This window comes from Rutidosis leptorrhynchoides, chromosome 11, assembly GCF_046630445.1.
Source record: "Rutidosis leptorrhynchoides isolate AG116_Rl617_1_P2 chromosome 11, CSIRO_AGI_Rlap_v1, whole genome shotgun sequence".
NCBI lineage: Eukaryota > Viridiplantae > Streptophyta > Magnoliopsida > Asterales > Asteraceae > Rutidosis > Rutidosis leptorrhynchoides.
Genome location: NC_092343.1, coordinates 204092051 through 204103068, shown reverse-complemented (window position 1 = coordinate 204103068; position 11018 = coordinate 204092051).

Below are 11018 nucleotides of genomic sequence, written 5' to 3'. Positions count from 1 at the left end.
AGTAACCAGCTAGTCCTAAAAACTAGCGTATGTGTTTCGGAGTTTTCGGGGTTTCCCACTTTTCAACAGTTTCTATCTTTGCCGGATCCACTTTAATACCTTCTTTGTTCACTATGTGACCGAGGAATTGAACTTCTTCCAACCAAAATGCACACTTTGAAAACTTAGCGTACAATTCTTCTTTCCTCAATACTTCTAACACCTTTCTCAAATGTTCACCGTGTTCTTGGTCATTCTTTGAGTAAATAAGTATGTCATCAATGAAAACAATGACAAACTTGTCAAGGTATGGTCCACACACTCGGTTCATAAGGTCCATGAACACAGCTGGTGCATTAGTTAAACCAAACGGCATGACCATAAACTCGTAATGACCGTAACGTGTTCTGAAAGCAGTCTTTGGAATATCATCTTCTTTCACCCGCATTTGATGGTACCCGGAACGTAAGTCAATCTTTGAATAAACAGACGAGCCTTGTAGTTGATCAAATAAGTCGTCGATTCTCGGTAGTGGGTAGCGGTTCTTGATGGTAAGTTTGTTCAACTCTCGGTAGTCGATACACAACCTGAATGTACCATCTTTCTTCTTGACAAACAAAACAGGAGCTCCCCACGTTGATGTGCTTGGTCGAATGAAACCACGCTCTAAAAGTTCTTGTAATTGGCTTTGCAGTTCTTTCATCTCGCTGGGTGCGAGTCTGTAAGGAGCACGAGCTATTGGTGCAGCTCCTGGTGCAAGATCTGTTTGAAATTCAACGGATCGATGTGGGGGTAATCCCGGTAATTCTTTCGGAAATACATCGGGAAATTCTTTTGCAATGGGAACATCATTGATGCTCTTTTCTTCAGTTTGTACTTTCTCGACGTGTGCTAGAACAGCATAGCAACCTTTTCTTATTAGTTTTTGTGCCTTCAAATTACTAATAAGATGTAGCTTCGTGTTGCCCTTTTCTCTGTACACCATTAAGGGTTTTCCTTTTTCTCGTATAATGCGAATTGCATTTTTGTAACAGACGATCTCTACTTTCACTTCTTTCAACCAGTCCATATCGATTATCACATCAAAACTCCCTAACTCTACTGGTATCAAATCAATCTTAAATGTTTCGCTAACCAGTTTAATTTCTCGATTCTGACATATATTATCTGCTGAAATTAATTTACCATTTGCTAATTCGAGTAAAAATTTACTATCCAAAGGCGTCAATGGACAACTTAATTTAGCACAAAAATCTCTACTCATATAGCTTCTATCCGCACCCGAATCAAATAAAACGTAAGCAGATTTATTGTCAATAAGAAACGTACCCGTAACAAGCTCCGGGTCTTCCTGTGCCTCTGCCGCATTAATATTGAAAACTCTTCCGCGGCCTTGTCCATTCGTGTTCTCCTGGTTCGGGCAATTTCTAATAATGTGGCCCGGTTTTCCACATTTATAACAAACTACATTGGCATAACTTGCTCCGACACTACTTGCTCCGCCATTACTCGTTCCGACACCATTTGTTCCTTTCGTTCTATTAACCCCTGGTCCGTAGACCTCACACTTCGCCGCGCTATGACCATTTCTTTTACACTTGTTGCAAAATTTGGTGCAGAACCCCGAGTGATACTTTTCACACCTTTGGCATAGCTGCTTCTGATTGTTGTTGTTGTTGTTGTTGCGGTTATTATTATTGTTGGGATGATTGTTGTAGTTGCTGTTGCTGTTGCTGTTGCTGTTGTTGTTGTTGTTGTTATTTTTGGGCCGTTTGTTGTAGTTGCGATTGATGTTGCGATTGTTGGGATAATTGTTGCGATTATTGTTGTAATTGCTGTTGTTGTTGTATTGGTGATTCTTATCACCGTTTTCCTCCCACTTTCTTTTGACTTGCTTCACATTGGCCTCTTCAGCAGTCTGTTCTTTAATTCTTTCTTCAATCTGGTTCACTAGTTTGTGAGCCATTCTACATGCCTGTTGTATAGAGGCGGGCTAGTGTGAACTTATATCTTCTTGGATTCTTTCCGGTAATCCTTTCACAAATGCGTCGATCTTCTCTTCCTCATCTTCAAATGCTCCCGGACACAATAGGCACAATTCTGTGAATCGTCTTTCGTACGTGGTGATATCAAATCCTTGGGTTCGTAACCCTCTAAGTTCTGTCTTGAGCTTATTGACCTCGGTTCTGGGACGGTACTTCTCGTTCATAAAGTGCTTGAATGCTGACCACGGTAGTGCGTACGTATCGTCTTGTCCCACTTGCTCTAGATAGGTATTCCACCATGTTAACGCAGAACCTGTGAAGGTATGCGTAGCGTACTTCACTTTGTCCTCTTCAGTACACTTACTTATGGCAAACATCGATTCGACCTTCTCAGTCCACCGTTTCAATCCGATCGGTCCTTCGGTTCCATCAAATTCCAAAGGTTTGCAGGCAGTGAATTCTTTGTAGGTGCATCCTACACGATTTCCTGTACTGCTAGATCCAAGGTTATTGTTGGTATGTAGCGCAGCCTGTACTGCGGCTATGTTTGAAGCTAGAAAAGTACGGAATTCCTCTTCATTCATATTCACGGTGTGTCGAGTAGTCGGTGCCATTTCCTTCAAAATAGTCAAATGGAACAAGTTAATCATACAGAATATTAAGAGTAGTTAATAGTATTTCGTAGCATAATATGAACTCATTTATAAAAGCTTTTTCTTCATATTAGCGTTTTATAAGTTTAAATTCGGGTAGTACCTACCCGTTAAGTTCATACTTAGTAGCTAATATACAATTCAACTACTACAATTCTATATGAAAAACTGATTATAATAATATTTCGCGTTCAAACTTTTATACAATATTTTACAAACTTACAATACCGCTTATTTTACATAAAGCATGAAATATAGCACACAATAACTTTGATACAAGATAGTTGTGAAGATAATTCTAGCTAGTACACAAGTCGTTCAGCAAAGGCAACAAAGACACGTAATTCATACGTCCAGAAACAAGTCATGCATTCTGGTTTTACTAGGACTACTTCCCATCCTTGGTCTTGTGCAACATAACCGTTATGGCCGTTGATAAGACAGCGTGTTGTAACGTCGTCAAAGGGATGAGGGTTACGTAATGTCCAACAGTCCCGTAATAATCTAAAAACCTCATTTCTTACCCCAATTACCGACTCCGTCACTTGTGGAAACGTTTTGTTTAATAGTTGTAGCCCGATGTTCTTGTTCTCACTTTGGTGAGAAGCGAACATTACTAATCGGTAAGCATAACATGCTTCTTTATGTTGCAAGTTAGCCGCTTTTTCTAAATCACGAAGTCCAATATTCGGATATATTGAGTCAAAATAATTTCTTAACCCGTTGCGTAAAATAGCATTTGGGTTCCCCGCAATATATGCGTCAAAGTAAACACATCGTAACTTATGGGTTTCCCAATGTGATATCCCCCATCTTTCAAACGAAAGTCTCTTATAAACCAAGACATTCTTGGAACGTTCTTCGAATGTCTTACAAACTGATCTCGCCTTAAATAGTTGTGCCGAGGAATTCTGGCCGACTCTAGACAAGATTTCATCAATCATGTCTCCGGGTAGGTCTCTTAAAATATTGGGTTGTCTATCCATTTTGTGTTTTTAAACTGTAAAATAGACAAGAGTTAGATTCATAAAAAAATACTTATTAATACAAGCAATTTTTACATATATCATAAAGCATAAGAACACTATATTACATATATTACACCACACGAATACAACTATCTTATTCCGACTCGCTCGTTTCTTCTTCTTCAGTTTTGGTTCGTTTTGCCAAGTTTCTAGGGATATATGATGTTCCCCTAATACGAGCTGTCGTTGTCCACATCGGTTTAGAAAAACCTGGTGGTTTTGAGGTTCCCGGGTCATTGTTACAACTTAAGAACTTCGGGGGTTGACGATACATATAAAGTTCATCGGGGTTGGAATTAGATTTCTCTATTTTTATGCCCTTTCCCTTATTATTTTCTTTTGCCTTTTTAAATTCAGTTGGGGTAATTTCTATAACATCATTGGAATTCTCGTCGGAATCCGATTCATCGGAGAATTGGTAATCCTCCCAATATTTTGCTTCCTTGGCGGAAACACCATTGACCATAATTAACCTTGGCCGGTTGGTTGAGGATTCTCTTTTACTTAACCGTTTTATTATTTCCCCCACCGGTTCCGATTCTTCTTCCGGTTCCGATTCTTCGTCCGGTTCCGATTCTTCTTCCGGTTCCGACTCTTCTTCCGGTTCCTCTTCGGGAACTTGTGAATCAGTCCACGAATCATTCCAATTTACATTTGACTCTTCATTATAATTAGGTGAGTCAATGGGACTTGTTCTAGAGGTAGACATCTATCACATAATATCAAACACGTTAAGAGATTAATATATCACATAATATTCATATGTTAAAAATATATAGTTTCCAACAAAAATGTTAAGCAATCATTTTTAAAGAAAACACGGTCGAAGTCCAGAATCACTAATGCATCCTAACAAACTCGATAAGACACACTAATGCAAATTTTCTGGTTCTCTAAGACCAACGCTCTGATACCAACTGAAATGTCCCATTCTTATTGATTAAAAACGTTCCATATTAATTGATTTCGTTGCGAGGTTTTGACCTCTATATGAGACGTTTTTCAAAGACTGCATTCATTTTTAAAACAAACCATAACCTTTATTTCATAGATAAAGGTTTTAAAAAGCTTTACGTAGATTATCAAATAATGATAATCTAAAATATCCTGTTTACACACGACCATTACATAATGGTTTACAATACAAATATGTTACAACAAAATAAGTTTCTTGAATGCAGTTTTTACACAATATCATACAAGTATGGACTCCAAATCTCGTCCTTATTTAAGTATGCGACAGCGAAAGCTCTTAATAATCACCTGAGAATAAACATGCTTAAAACGTCAACAAAAATGTTGGTGAGTTATAGGTTTAACCTATATATATCAAATCATAATAATAGACCACAAGATTTCATATTTCAATACACATCCCATACGTAGAGATAAAAATCATTCATATGGTGAACACCTGGTAATCGACATTAACAAGATGCATATATAAGAATATCCCCATCATTCCGGGACACCCTTCGGATATGATATAAATTTCGAAGTACTAAAGCATCCGGTACTTTGGATGGGGTTTGTTAGGCCCAATAGATCTATCTTTAGGATTCGCGTTAATTAGGGTGTCTGTTCCCTAATTCTTAGATTACCAGACTTAATAAAAAGGGGCATATTCGATTTCGATAAATCAACCATAGAATGTAGTTTCATGTACTTGTGTCTATTTTGTAAATCATTTATAAAATCTGCATGTATTCTCATCCCAAAAATATTAGATTTTAAAAGTGGGACTATAACTCACTTTCACAGATTTTTACTTCGTCGGGAAGTAAGACTTGGCCACTGGTTGATTCACGAACCTATAACAATATATACATATATATCAAAGTATGTTCAAAATATATTTACAACATTTTTAATATATTTTGATGTTTTAAGTTTATTAAGTCAGCTGTCCTCGTTAGTAACCTACAACTAGTTGTCCACAGTTAGATGTACAGAAATAAATCGATAAATATTATCTTGAATCAATCCACGACCCAGTGTATACGTATCTCAGTATTGATCACAACTCAAACTATATATATATTTTGGAATCAACCTCAACCCTGTATAGCTAACTCCAACATTCACATATAGAGTGTCTATGGTTGTTCCGAAATATATATAGATGTGTCGACATGATAGGTCGAAACATTGTATACGTGTCTATGGTATCTCAAGATTACATAATATACAATACAAGTTGATTAAGTTATGGTTGGAATAGATTTGTTACCAATTTTCACGTAGCTAAAATGAGAAAAATTATCCAATCTTGTTTTACCCATAACTTCTTCATTTTAAATCCGTTTTGAGTGAATCAAATTGCTATGGTTTCATATTGAACTCTATTTTGTGAATATAAACAGAAAAGTATAGGTTTATAGTCGGAAAAATAAGTTACAAGTCGTGTTTGTAAAGGTAGTCATTTCAGTCGAAAGAACGACGTCTAGATGACCATTTTAGAAAACATACTTCCACTTTGAGTTTAATCATAATTTTTGGATATAGCTTCATGTTCATAATAAAAATCATTTTCTCGGAATAACAACTTTAAAATCAAAGTTTATCATAGTTTTTAATTAACTAACCCAAAACAGCCCGCGGTGTTACTACGACGGCGTAAATCCGGTTTTACGTTGTTTTTCGTGTTTCCAGGTTTTAAATCATTAAGTTAGCATATCATATAGATATAGAACATGTGTGTAGTTAATTTTAAAAGTCAAGTTAGAAGGATTAACTTTTGTTTGCGAACAAGTTTAGAATTAACTAAACTATGTTCTAGTGATTACGAGTTTAAACCTTCGAATAAGATAGCTTTATATGTATGAATCGAATGATGTTATGAACATCATTACTACCTTAAGTTCCTTGGATAAACCTACTGGAAAAGAGAAAAATGGATCTAGCTTCAACGGATCCTTGGATGGCTCGAAGTTCTTGAAGCAGAATCATGACACGAAAACAAGTTCAAGTAAGATCATCACTTGAAATAAGATTGTTATAGTTATAGAAATTGAACCAAAGTTTGAATATGATTATTACCTTGTATTAGAATGATAACCTACTGTAAGAAACAAAGATTTCTTGAGGTTGGATGATCACCTTACAAGATTGGAAGTGAGCTAGCAAACTTGAAAGTATTCTTGATTTTATGTAACTAGAACTTGTAAAATATATGAAGAACACTTAGAACTTGAAGATAGAACTTGAGAGAGATCAATTAGATGAAGAAAATTGAAGAATTAAAGTGTTTGTAGGTGTTTTTGGTCGTTGGTGTATGGATTAGATATAAAGGATATGTAATTTTGTTTTCATGTAAATAAGTCATTAATGATTACTCATATTTTTGTAATTTTATGAGATATTTCATGCTAGTTGCCAAATGATGGTTCCCACATGTGTTAGGTGACTCACATGGGCTGCTAAGCTGATCATTAGAGTGTATATACCAATAGTACATACATCTAAAAGCTGTGTATTGTACGAGTACGAATACGGGTGCATACGAGTAGAATTGTTGATGAAACTGAACGAGGATGTAATTGTAAGCATTTTTGTTAAGTAGAAGTATTTTGATAAGTGTCTTGAAGTCTTTCAAAAGTGTATGAATACATATTAAAACACTACATGTATATACATTTTAACTGAGTCGTTAAGTCATCGTTAGTCGTTACATGTAAATGTTGTTTTGAAACCTTTAGGTTAATGATCTTGTTGAATGTTGTTAACCCATTGTTTATTATAACAAATGAGATGTTAAATTGTTATATTATCATGATATTATGATATATAATATATCTCAGTATGATGTATATACAGTTAAATGTCGTTACAACGATAATCGTTACATATATGTCTCGTTTCGAAATCATTAAGTTAGTAGTCTTATTTTTACATATGTATTTCATTGTTAATACACTTAATAATATATTTACTTATCATTTAACATAATTAACCAAGTGTATCAATATCTTAATATGATTCATATGTACCTAGTAAGACGTTGTTATAACGATAATCGTTATATATATCGTTTTCGAGTTTCTTAAATTAATAGTCTCATTTTTATGTATATAACTCATTGTTAAAATACCTAATGAGATACATACTTATAATAAAAACATGTTAACTATATATATAACCATATATATGTCATCGTATAGTTTTTACAAGTTTTAACGTTCGTGAATCACCGGTCAACTTGGGTGGTCAATTGTCTATATGAAACATATTTCAATTAATCAAGTCTTAACAAGTTTGATTGCTTAACATGTTGGAAACATTTAATCATGTAAATATCAATCTCAATTAATATATATAAACATGGAAAAGTTCGGGTCACTACACCGAGGGTCCTGGGACAAGTGGAGCTGGAATCTCCTGTAGGTCCTCGACTCCGTCTGGGGTGACCACTAAGTCGGGTGGATGGCTACTGGCTCCAGAGGACGAAGCGCCAGAGTCGCTGGAGGGTGTCGAAGACGGGATCTGAGAATCAGCAACAATGGCAGGCGAGGTGGCGGATGAGTCTGAGTCGCTCTCCAAAATGATAACAGGTGGAATATCCGACATCTGAACAAGGAAAAATAACTTTTTCCATGTCAGTAAGTCATAAAGCAAGCACGTATTAGGCAAAGTAACTATGACAGTCTAGATCATCTATAGCGGTAAGTAGCATGGCAATAACGACAAGTATCATGCAATCAAAAGCAGATAATAGCATGCAGTAGTGAAATCATGTAGTAGCATACAGCATATAGCAGTAAAAGTAAGCAGCAACATGCAGCAAGTTCCGCAGAAACAAGTAAACTAGCAAGTTGTAGATTAGTCCTATTAGTGAATTTTACTCGGTCCGGTCTAGACTCACTAATGCAACCTAATTCCCTACAACCAATGCTTTGATACCAAATGTGATGCCCCGTACAAAACCATCGTGTACGAATCATCAACAACAGGATCATTACAAGGTCAAATACTATATGCTGTTTCAAAATAAGTTTGCATTCATAAAATGAAGTGACGTTTTAACCAACGTCGAATGTTTAACAACCAAAAGTATGCTTCTACAAATAGCAAGCAATAATAGTACGTGACCCATAGGTCGTTATAAATACATCGTTTCAAAAGTAATATAGTTTTAATGCAAAATAAACGTTTCATGCGGTGACATCTCTAATAAGCGCAGTGGGTGTCTACAAAGCATGACTAGTACAGCGGAAGCAAGCAATCTTAAGCACCTGAGAAAAACATGCTTAAAAATGTCAACACAAAGGTTGGTGAGCTATAGTTTAAGTATAACAGTAATGTAAGGTAGGCCACGAGATTTCAGTGCTTCAACAGCGTTTCAAAACAGTATGAAAAGTATATGTATAACTGTGGGCACTTGGTAACTAACTTAACGTAAATAACACCCCCTAAAAGTACACTTGGTGAGTGCGTAATTTTACGAAGTATTAAACACCCGTTAAATGCTAGTGCTACTAGCCCAGGTGGGGATGTCAAACCCTATGGATCCATATCTAAGATTTGCGTTCACCGGTTCAAAGACCAATGACTAAACGTTACCGAGCTAAGGGGAAAGTTTATGCCGTTGTATAACCCACACATATATAAAGTTTAAGTACTCATTCCTAGTATGTAAAACGTAAAATGTGCATGTATTCTCAGTCCCAAAATAGTTAAAGTAAAAAGGGATGCTATAACTCACAGTGGAAAGTAGTAAAAGTCGATACGCGGGAATAGTAAGCAAGTGGTTGGTCCGGAAGGTCCTCAACCTAAGTCAAAAGTAATTAAGTCAGTAAATCGTTCCCAAAGGTTTAAAAGTATGTAAATTAGGTCTTAAGTACCATCATCATCATCATTAAATAAAAAGTGTAAAGTAAGTTTCAAGTCAAGACTAGGGTTTGAAATAAAGGCTGACTTCGTTTGGTCGCCACGACCTCTATACAAACTTAAATGAGGTGAGACCAGTGGCCATGGCTCCGTATATGATATTCAGAACCAAACTCATCTTCGTTTAACCGTGGTGTTGGTTTAAGTGCGAGTAGGTCAGAAATTTCAGCACAACGTTAATAGGGTGTAGTGACTTTCGGGAGGCCATAGATCCTAAACCGTAACTCGGATTAAGACGAGGTCTAAACAGAAAATCATATAATCGAACCAAACTAACTGAAAATAAACTTTCCAGTAGCCCAGGTAGTCTGATCAGTTCCAGAAATAGTAAGTAAATGTGTTCCGGTGGGTTCTTGTTGCTTGATGCTCATCACGGTTCTCATCCTTGATGCGTATAGCTTCAAGTGTACAACTCGTTGATGGGTTTACATCATCTTAACCATGGTTTGACCATCATAACACTAGTGTAAGTCTAAGATATGTAGCACTACTCACTTAAGAGTTGTATGAAGGTTGATGAACCAAAGTTACATCAAGATCTTAGATTCGTCACTTACATGAGTTCTAATAGTAATATTAAGCTACAAACTTGAAAGTAAACTAAATAATCAAGATATTAAGTTGTAGAACTTAGATCTTAGCTAGATCTTAAAGATTCTAGACTAGAAAGTCTAGATCTAGTGTTCTTAAGTTAGATCCTAAGTTATAGAACTTGGATCTTCACTTTAATGAAACCAAAAGTTATGAAACTTAGATTTTCAACTTATAAAGTAAGCTTGTAAGCTCTTATTTACAACATAATTAGAAGATCATAAGCTATAGAAACTTAGATTCAACACAAGTGTATGAAGTTATAACTTGAAAGTTATACTTCCATGTTCTTGAACTTATAAAGTTAACTTTAGTTTCAAGAAATATGAGATCAAGATTAACTAGTAATACTTGACCAATTTAACAACATCACAACTTTAAAGTACATAAAATGAAGAGATAAAGTAAATCTACAAGTAATAAGTTCATGGTTGTTAATACTTAGAAAGATTCAAGCCAAGGCTTTGATCTTTTAAGAAAGTAAACCTTAAGTCTACAAACATGAACACAAGTATGATTTTAAAACTCATGAACTTTATATCTTTAAAACATTAAGTGTAGAACCATAAACTAGAAAGTTTAGATTCTTGTTCTTGGTTCTTCATCAAACAAAAGATGAAAGTAACCAAGATTACATGAAGATACAAGTTAGAGAACTTGATCTTTAACAACAACAAGTAATTAAACAAGTAAAATGATGATGATGAGTGTTTATGTTTCGGTTTTCACAAGAAAAAGAAGAAGAAAGAAAAGATATAATGCTTACAAATTCTAGAGAGAAAGTTGAGAGAAAAGTGTAGTAAGTTGTGTGTGTAAAATGAAATGAGACTAGTGAATAAGTAATACAAAAAAAAATAAAACTTGAACTCCCTCCAAGACCATCTTGGCCGACGGTT